Source organism: Brassica oleracea, chromosome C3, assembly GCF_000695525.1.
Source record: "Brassica oleracea var. oleracea cultivar TO1000 chromosome C3, BOL, whole genome shotgun sequence".
Lineage (NCBI taxonomy): Eukaryota > Viridiplantae > Streptophyta > Magnoliopsida > Brassicales > Brassicaceae > Brassica > Brassica oleracea.
This window is the reverse complement of record NC_027750.1, coordinates 60676172-60685524: the sequence shown is the minus strand read 5'-3', so window position 1 is coordinate 60685524 and position 9353 is coordinate 60676172.

Genomic DNA, 9353 nt, shown 5'->3' with positions numbered 1-9353 from the left:
GTTTGGGTTTAGGGTTTAGGATTTAGAGTTTAGGGTTTAGGATTTGAAGTTTTGGGTTTAGAGTTTAGGGTTTAGGATTTTGGGTTTAGGGTTTAGATTTTAGGGTTTATGGTTTAGAGTTTTGGGTTTAGGGTTTAGATTTTAGGATTTAAGGTTTATTGTTGAGAGTTTGGGTTTAAGGTTTAAGATTTAGAGTTTGGGTTTTAGGATTTGGATTTAGGGTTTAGTGTTTCGGATTGGGATTTATGGTTTTAGAGTTTAGGTTTTTAGACGGCGTTAATTAATGTCGGTGTTGTTTTTTTTTTAGCTATTTTTTTATTTTTATTGTCTTTTTTAACTACTTCTACATGGCACTTTAATTGGTTATGAAGAGTGTGGTGAATTTAACTATTCACCACAGGGGTGAACCTAAGTATTATTCTTTAAACAATAGATGATCTATTGGATTTATAGATAGTATAAATTAAATTGATATAATTTAATGTTGTAATACTATACCTCCATATGTTAAATATTTAAATATTTGTCGATGTTAACTTTTAAAATTATAAAGATTTTTTTAAATAACAAAAATCATATTATCCAACAATGATTAATCTTTATTACCTTAAACCAATGAAAACAAATTCTAAACAATATAGTTTATTCTAAAAATTAAACAAAAAATAAATGTTTAATTATTTACTCGATAATATAAATGTATGAAGCGAAAAGTTTAATTTTTAAAAAACTTTCTAAATTTGTGAAATGTTACAATATCTTTGAATATGATAATAAAACAATATTTTACTAATCTTTATATATAGTTACGATTTTAATAATGAAATAATAATCCGAAAATATATATATATAGAAGAAGATACAAATACATATGAAAGTTTGAAACAATCTATTCAATGAAAAAATATACCGTAAACTTATTATATTTTAAAAATTGATAGACACATATATATTATAATATATATCAATTTAGAATTGAAAATAAAATATTTATATAAAAATAAATGAAAACAAAGATCCGCGCGGTTGCGCGGATCGAGATCTAGTTATTGTTATAATTCATATTATTTATCGGTTTGAAATTTATTTTGTTTTAAATATGTAAGCTAATTATAAAATGACCGTTGTATTTAGAATATCTAGAGGAGTTCTAATGGTTTCTCTTTTGAGAGACTCTTGTTCTACGTTTTTCATATATTTCCTTTTTCTATTAATTTTGTTCTTCAGTTTTTAGGTGAGAAACTACTGATGTAGCTGCTTACTAAGCTAACTCTGGTAGGAAAAACTTTTACAGGTGGTGGTTTCATTGTCCACTATGGTAGGAAAAACTTTTGGGATGCAAGAGAAGATGGTATATATATCTCACATGGTAAAGATTCTCCCAAATTAAAGTACAACTGGTCCACCCAAGCCCTTTCACCAATTTATTAAGTGGACAAATTAAACATATATGTAACTTATTGCTCAATTGAGACTTTCGATGTCTCTTTCTTATAAAATAAATAAAGACATATTATATAATTTTAATAAATGAATTAAATATAATTATATTCACTTCATTTCATATTCATAAATTTGTTCCTATGACACATTAAAAACACGTTAAATTTAATTATAAATACATCAAAAACGATTGTCAATTTACAATAACATTAAAACAATAGTAATCAAATAAAATTAATTAATTTTAACCAAACATGAAAAATAAATTAAAAATTATAACAATAGTAATTTTTGCTAAAATTGCAACAACAACAAAAAAATCTATCAAAATCGCAAAACATCAATTTGTTTTGTAAGAATCACAAAATTAAGTTTTCCAGCAAAACTTAACCATGTTTTTTCTAAAAACTACAAAATCAAGTTTTTCTGTAAAAAAATATCAAAATTAAAATTTCTCATAAAACAGAAAAATTGAGAATGTTTTTGTCAAACCTACAAATTCATGTTTTTGTCAAAAACACAAAAGATTGTTTCCGTCAAAACCGTCAAATTGATTTTTTTTTTGGAAAGCCACAAAATCATATTTTCCATAAAAACAATAAATTATGTTTTTACATCACAACCGCAAAATTATAATTTTTTCGTTAAAATTTTCATAATTTTTTTTGTACCAAAATGACAAAATCTTGTTTTTCGCCAAAACTTAAAAATGAAATTATTTTTATTTTTTAAACCGCAAATTAATTTTTTCACCAAAACTGATATTTTTTTTCCCGCAAAAATTCATGTTCTTGTTTTCCTTTGAAACCAAAAAAATTCATGTTCTTGTTTTCTTAAATCTATACTAATAAAATGGACTAATCGAAGCTACAGAGAACGCCCACATCGTTTTAGAAACCCTCTTCGAAAATAAAACATGTGGCATGACTAATATTATTACATTATTACATTAAATTACATTACCATACTACACATTATTATCATATACACATTAAATCATACGAAAATATAAGTAAATATATAATATACGAATTATATATACAATAATAGTAAATACACAATTTAAGAAATATATAATATATGAAAATAATATTAATAAGTAACTAAATAATATAAAAAATAGAAAAAATATATTAAAAATTTATCATAAAATGTAAATACACAATTTAAAAAAAAATAGAAAACATACATTAAACCTTAAACATCTATCTTAAAATATAATATATATATATTAAGTAAACATATAATATACGAAAAATAATATTAATAAGTAAATACATAATATAAAAAATGGAAAAAGTACATTAAACACTAAACATCTATCTTAAATCTATACTAATAAAAGGGACTAATCGAAGCTACAGAGAACGTGCACATCGTTTTAGAAACCCTCTTCGAAAATAAACAATGTGGCATGACTAATATTATTACCTTATTACATTAAATTACATTACCATACTACACATTATTATCATATACACATTAAATCATACGAAGATATAAGTAAATATATAATATACGAATTATATATACAATAATAGTAAATACACAATTTAAAAAAAAAATATAATATACGAAAATAATATTAATAAGTAAATAAATAATATAAAAAATAGAAAAAATATATTAAGCATTAAAAATTTATCTTAAAATGTTAATACACAATTAAAAAAAAATAGAAAACGTACATTAAACCTTAAACATCTATCTTAAAATGTAAAATATATATATATTAAGTAAACATATAATATATGAAAATAATATTAATAAGTAAATACATAATATAAAAAATGGAAAAGTACATTAAGCACTAAACATCTATCTTAAAATATAAATAAAAAATAAAGAATGAAATATTATATTAGACATCTATCTTAAAATATAAAAATTAAATACATGTAAATACAAATTTAAATATGTAAATATATAATATACAAAAAGTAATAATAAGTAAGTACATACGAAAATATAAGTAAATATACAATTAAATACGTAAAAATATAATATATGAACTATATATACAATAATAAGTAAATACGCAATTTAAAAAATATAATATACAAAAATAATATTAATAAGTAAATACATAATATAAAAAATAAGAAAAGTACATTAAGCATTAAACATTTATCCTCAAATGTAAATACACAATTAAAAAATAGAAAAAATACATTAAGCCTTAAAAATTTATTTTAAAATGTAAAATATAGATATTAAGTAAATATATAATATACAAAAAATAATATTATAAGTAAATACATTATATAAAAAATGAAAAAAATACGTTAAGCATTAAACATCTATCTTAAAATGTAAATAAAAAAAATGAAAAAATAGAAATACTACATTAGACATCTACCTTAAAATGTAAAAATTAAATACATGTAAATATGCATTTAAATATGTAAATATATAATATATAAAATGTAATAATAATTAAGTACACTATTAAAAAATGAAAATACTACATTAAAAGTAATATACAATATAAAAAATGTAAATACTACATTAGTGAATCCAAAAAAATGTAAAAGAATTATCTTTTAATTGTAAACAATGCGTTAGTTTTTTTATGAAATTTTTAAATTTATAATAATTTATCATTTTATAATTAATAATCTATTTTTCATATTAAAAACTAAGTGTTTTCCATAGACCGTCCACATAAATATAAAAATCAATTTTTCAAAAAAAGCCACATGGTATTAAAAATAGATAATAAATAAATATACAATATAAAAAATAATAAGTTAATATATAATATCAGAAACATAAATATTACATAAAACTTCTATCGTAATTTTATCATTTGATATCAGAAAAATAAAAATATATAATAAACAATTATTCAATACAAGAAATATAAATATTACATTAAATCTATCTTAATATTATCATTTAATATAAAAACAAACAAATTAAAATAAGTAAATATATAATATTAGAAGAAATAAGCAATAAACAAAAATACAATATAAGAAATATAAATATTACATTAACATCTAGCGTAATATTAAAATTAGTAAATATACAGTATTGAAAAAATAAAAAATAAATATATAATATAAGAAATAGAAAAAGTACATTGAAAATCTATCTGAAAAATATATAATAAAATAAATAATAAGTAAATATTACATTAAAAACCTATTATAATATTATCATTTGATATAAAAGTAAGAAAATTAGAATAAATAAATATACAATATAAGAAGAGAAATAGCATAGGATAGCAGTAAAGAAGTTTTGGTCACAAATATAAACTCTAAGGATCAAAATGACCAAAATGTTTCATTAAAGAGGTAAATATACATTTATACCCCTATGATTAAATAATCCAAACCTTAGGGTTTAGAGTTAAGGAGCGGAGATTTGGGATTGAAGTTTAAAATTTTATAAAATAAAAAATAAATATTAAAAAATTGAAAAAAAAAATCTTAAAAATAGTTTCAAAATTGTATTTTCGAATTTCAAAATAAATTTGAAAGAAAAAAAACTAAAAAACTAATTTCGAAAAAAGCCTTAAGATAAGTTGCTGAGTAAGGTAAGTCAATTTAATAGCCTTAAGATAAGTTGCTGAGTAAGGTAAGTCAATTTAATAGCAAATGATTTAAACCAAGTAAATTTGGTGACCAAGTAAATTTGGAGACTAATTTAATTTGGTGACTAAGCTAAATCAATTTGGTAAAAAATGGCAAAACTAAATTTACTTGGTGAATAATCAAATAAACCTAGCGACAAAGAGTTAAATCTTAGTAAACTTGGTGAAACATGTTTAAGTTACTTTGTGACTTATCTCTCCATTAAAGATACACTAGGTGTGTAAGAAATATTTTAAATCTAACTTATATTTAAAAATAAATTTCATTAAACATTATAGAGTTTACTATTTTCTTACTAATATTTAATATATATTTGATATATATTAAATCAATTTGTATAAAACTAATAAAAATAATATAACATTGTATAATTATCAAAAATTTAGTCTAAACAATATTTATAAATTTGTAGGTATATAAAAAATTAATGATCTTACGATTAGATATTTAAATTTTTACAAAATTGTAGAAATTTTTGAAAGCTTTAGTAATACAAATTGTATAATTGTACAAAAATAATAATATTTCCAAATTTGAAAATATATGAATATATTTATTTTATCGATGATGTGTGAGCTATTACCATATTTAAGAAAAGTTTACCAAAAAAATATCAATATTTAATGTAATATATGAATTATTACCATATTCTAATAAGTTTGCCAAAAATATAAATCAACATTAAATGAAATTTTCCATGTCATATTTTCCGGAAGCCATGTCATCAATTTCAGTAGCCATAGCCATGTCATATTTTTTTGGAAAATTGATTGTAGAGAGGACATGTGGCAAAATCACTTCGCAAATATAGTCTAGGGGATAGAGATGTATGAAGATAATCTTCCATAAGCTTCCATACAATCTACACAATCATTTTTCCGTCAACACCTCTTAGATTTTTTAGAGTCTCGATAATATAAAATATATATTAAGTTCTCATATTCTTTTTTTTTTGCTACGAACGTTAATATCATATAAATGAATAAAAGATCCTACAGAGTTTGAAAGTCCTATGATAATGTTTCCCAAGCAAAAAAAATAAAACAAGGAAACATTACAAAAGAAGTCTCGTAAGAGAATTTGATTACATCAGCCATTTTGCCAAGAGTGGCCTGAAGTTCTTCTTTGATCTTCTTCCTAAGAGGGCGTTACGGATGTCTCTGTCGATCAGCCTGAAGACGGTGCTCGCTGGGATGAGGATCTGATTGTGAAGCTGGTTGTTTCGTTGCCTCCATATGTTGTAGATCGTAGAGTGAGTGGCGACCTTCCGCAAGAGAGAAGGAGCTGATGTGGAGTCGCTTCTTATCCAAGAAAGGAGCTCAGCCCATTCAGTGAAGCCTGTGTGAATTTGTTTCAGTCTGGCCATCACGCATCTCCACAGTTCTGCGGCATAACCGCAATGTAGCAGTATATGATCCCTTGTTTCCTCCCCAAACAGACAGACTGGACAAGAAGTCTGTTGGGTTACACCCCAGCTAGCAAGTCTTGTTCGCGTTGGCAATCTATCCAGCTGTGCAGTCCATAGGTTGAAAGCTTGCTTTGGCACGCAACCCTTGAACCAAACCGTAGATGACCAATCTTTCTTAGTGGCTCTCGGTCTGATGATATCCCAAGTCCTTGCAGAATTGAACTCTCTTGACTCGATCCCGTTTGCTACCCAAACATACTCATCCTCTACAGTGCTCAGACTAGGTAAATCAATCACAGTAAGATGAGTATGTAGTGTTACCTCTGCGTCAGATCTTGGGGAGCGAAGGTTCCAGCCCACAGTCGAGCAGACTTCTGAAACAGAGGCGTTAGGTGGAATTCTGAGATGGAGTGGGCCGCTTTCACCGATGAGTTTGATAATAGGACCCGTAGACAGCCATGAATCATACCAGAAGCTTGATGTTGCGCCATTCCCCAAGTTGCAACGTATGAAGAGTTCAGCTAGGGGACGCAGCTTTAGGATAGATTTCCAGGTCCAAGAGTCAGTCTCCGCTGGAGAGAGAGCCCAAAAGCTTGAGGTTCTTAGGTGGTGATGTGTGTGCCACTGTGCCCACAGAGATCTGGTTCCAGAGAAAAGCATCCATATATATCTGAGGCAGAGAGTTGGGTTCCATGCTGAGAGGCTCCTAAGCCCTAGACTACCTTCATCTTTGGGGAGGCAAACCTCTGGCCATGCAACTTTCGCATTATAGTGGCCTTCTGCTTTACCGGACCATAGGAATCTTGCGCATAGGGATTCAATTTTCTTAATACAGCCCTTGGGGAGCAGAAAGGTGTTGATCCAGAAATTGATGGTGCCTGCAATGACCGTGGAGATAAGCAAAGTTCTGCCTGCGTAACTCAGAGTGCGCACCACATAGGCTCTGAATCTGCGAATCAGACTGTCCAGCAGCGGCTCATACTCAGATATTCTCAGCTTTCTTGACATTAGGGGCAGACCTAGATACCGGATGGCTAATGAGCCCATTGTGAACCCATAGCAAGACATGGCAAGCGATTCAACCTGGTTTACTCCTCCACAAAAGAGCTGAGATTTTGCTGCATTAATTTGAAGGCCTGACCAGGACACGAAGTAATCAAGAGCCTCACTAACACCATGTAGAGAAGAGCTTCCTCCATCAAAAAATATCATCACATCATATGCGAACATCAGGTGAGATATCTTCAAGGCTGATGTCATTGGGTGATAGTGGATGTAACCCGCCTCGAATCTAGACTGTAGAAGGCTGGAGAAGACTTCAATTGTTAAGAAAAAGAGGTATGGAGAAAGCGGGTCGCCCTGTCTCAGACCCTTTGAACTTGCAAACTTTCCACCAAATCCCCATTCATCGATACCGAGAAAGTAGGGGTGCATATGCAGCTTGCGATCCAGTTGATGAAGGTAGGTGGTATCTCTAGAGCCTCCAGCGTAGCTAGAACAAAATCCCATCTGACTGAGTCGAAAGCTTTCCGCAGATCCACCTTAAGCATTGCTCCCGGGTCAATGTTGCTCTGGTTATAACCCTTTACAAGCTCTGTGGCTAGTAACACATTCTCACCAATCAACCGACTTGGCATGAAAGCTGATTGTGCTGGTGAGATTACGCTGAGGAGAACCTTGAGAAGACGCGAGGCAAGGAGCTTTGATATCACCTTGTATAAGGTATTCAACCAGGAGATAGGTCGGAAATCAGTAGTGGAGGAAGCATTTGTAATCTTAGGTATGAGGACGAGTGTTGTCGCATTCCATTGCTTCAAAATGTCTCCTGAACTGAAAAATTCTTGGATAGCGTCACACACTTCTGGACCAATGATATCCCAGCAGGCACAGAAGAACTCAGGAGGGTAGCTGTCTGGACCGCATGTTTTATTACGAGGAAGCGCAAAGAACGTATCTCTTATTTCATGTCTGGAAAAAGGAGCATATAACAGTTGCTTCTGGCTGGATGTGCACTTGTAAGGTAGCAGCAGGGCCAGATCCTCATTTATGAACATTTTTGGTTCAGTGGTACCTCCCAGAACAGAAGAGAAATATTCCACACAGTGCTCCATGATATCAGACTGAGTTTCAATACCGTCTCCATTTGGAGCCACAAGGAAGTGAATGTGGTTTATCGCTTTCCGGGAGGCTACCATCTTATGATAGAACAGTGTGTTACTATCACCTTCAACAGACCAAGTGACTCTGGAGCATTGAAAGAGGAAACTTTCCTCCGCTTTCGCTAAAGTAGTCCATTTCTCCTGAGCCTCAAGCTCCAATCTATCATTCATAGTTGTCGGATTATCCAGAGTCATAGCTTGAAGCTGGAGCAAATCCGCATGGGCTTCCTGCACTCGCAACTCAATACAAGAGTAATTGAGCCTACTAAAAGCTCTGATCTCCTTCTTGAGCAGTTTTAGCTTTCTGGAAAGTCTAAACATAGCAGAACCCACCACATTGATCGAGAACCAGTGATAGCAAATCATTGGCAAGAAGTCCTCGTTCTTGAGCAACAGATTGTAGAACTTGAATGGGCTTTTCTTCTTCAAGCACTCAAGTTCAAGGACCACACCACATGAGGCATGATCAGAGAAGCCACGTTCACTAAAGAGCGCATAGGAGGAAGGGAACGTAGTGGACCATTGATCATTCACCAATATCCGATCAAGCTTCTTTGCTATAGGCTTAAGAGGGTTCATATTCCACCAGGTGTAGAGGCTCCCACGATAAGTCAGATCGAGGAGTTCCGCTTGAAACAATCATTCCCTTAGCTCACGCGTTTTCCTGTCAACGTTCAATGTAGGTGGCTTGGAGTGATCATCAGGGTGCAGAACTTGGTTAAAGTCCCCTAACACCATCCA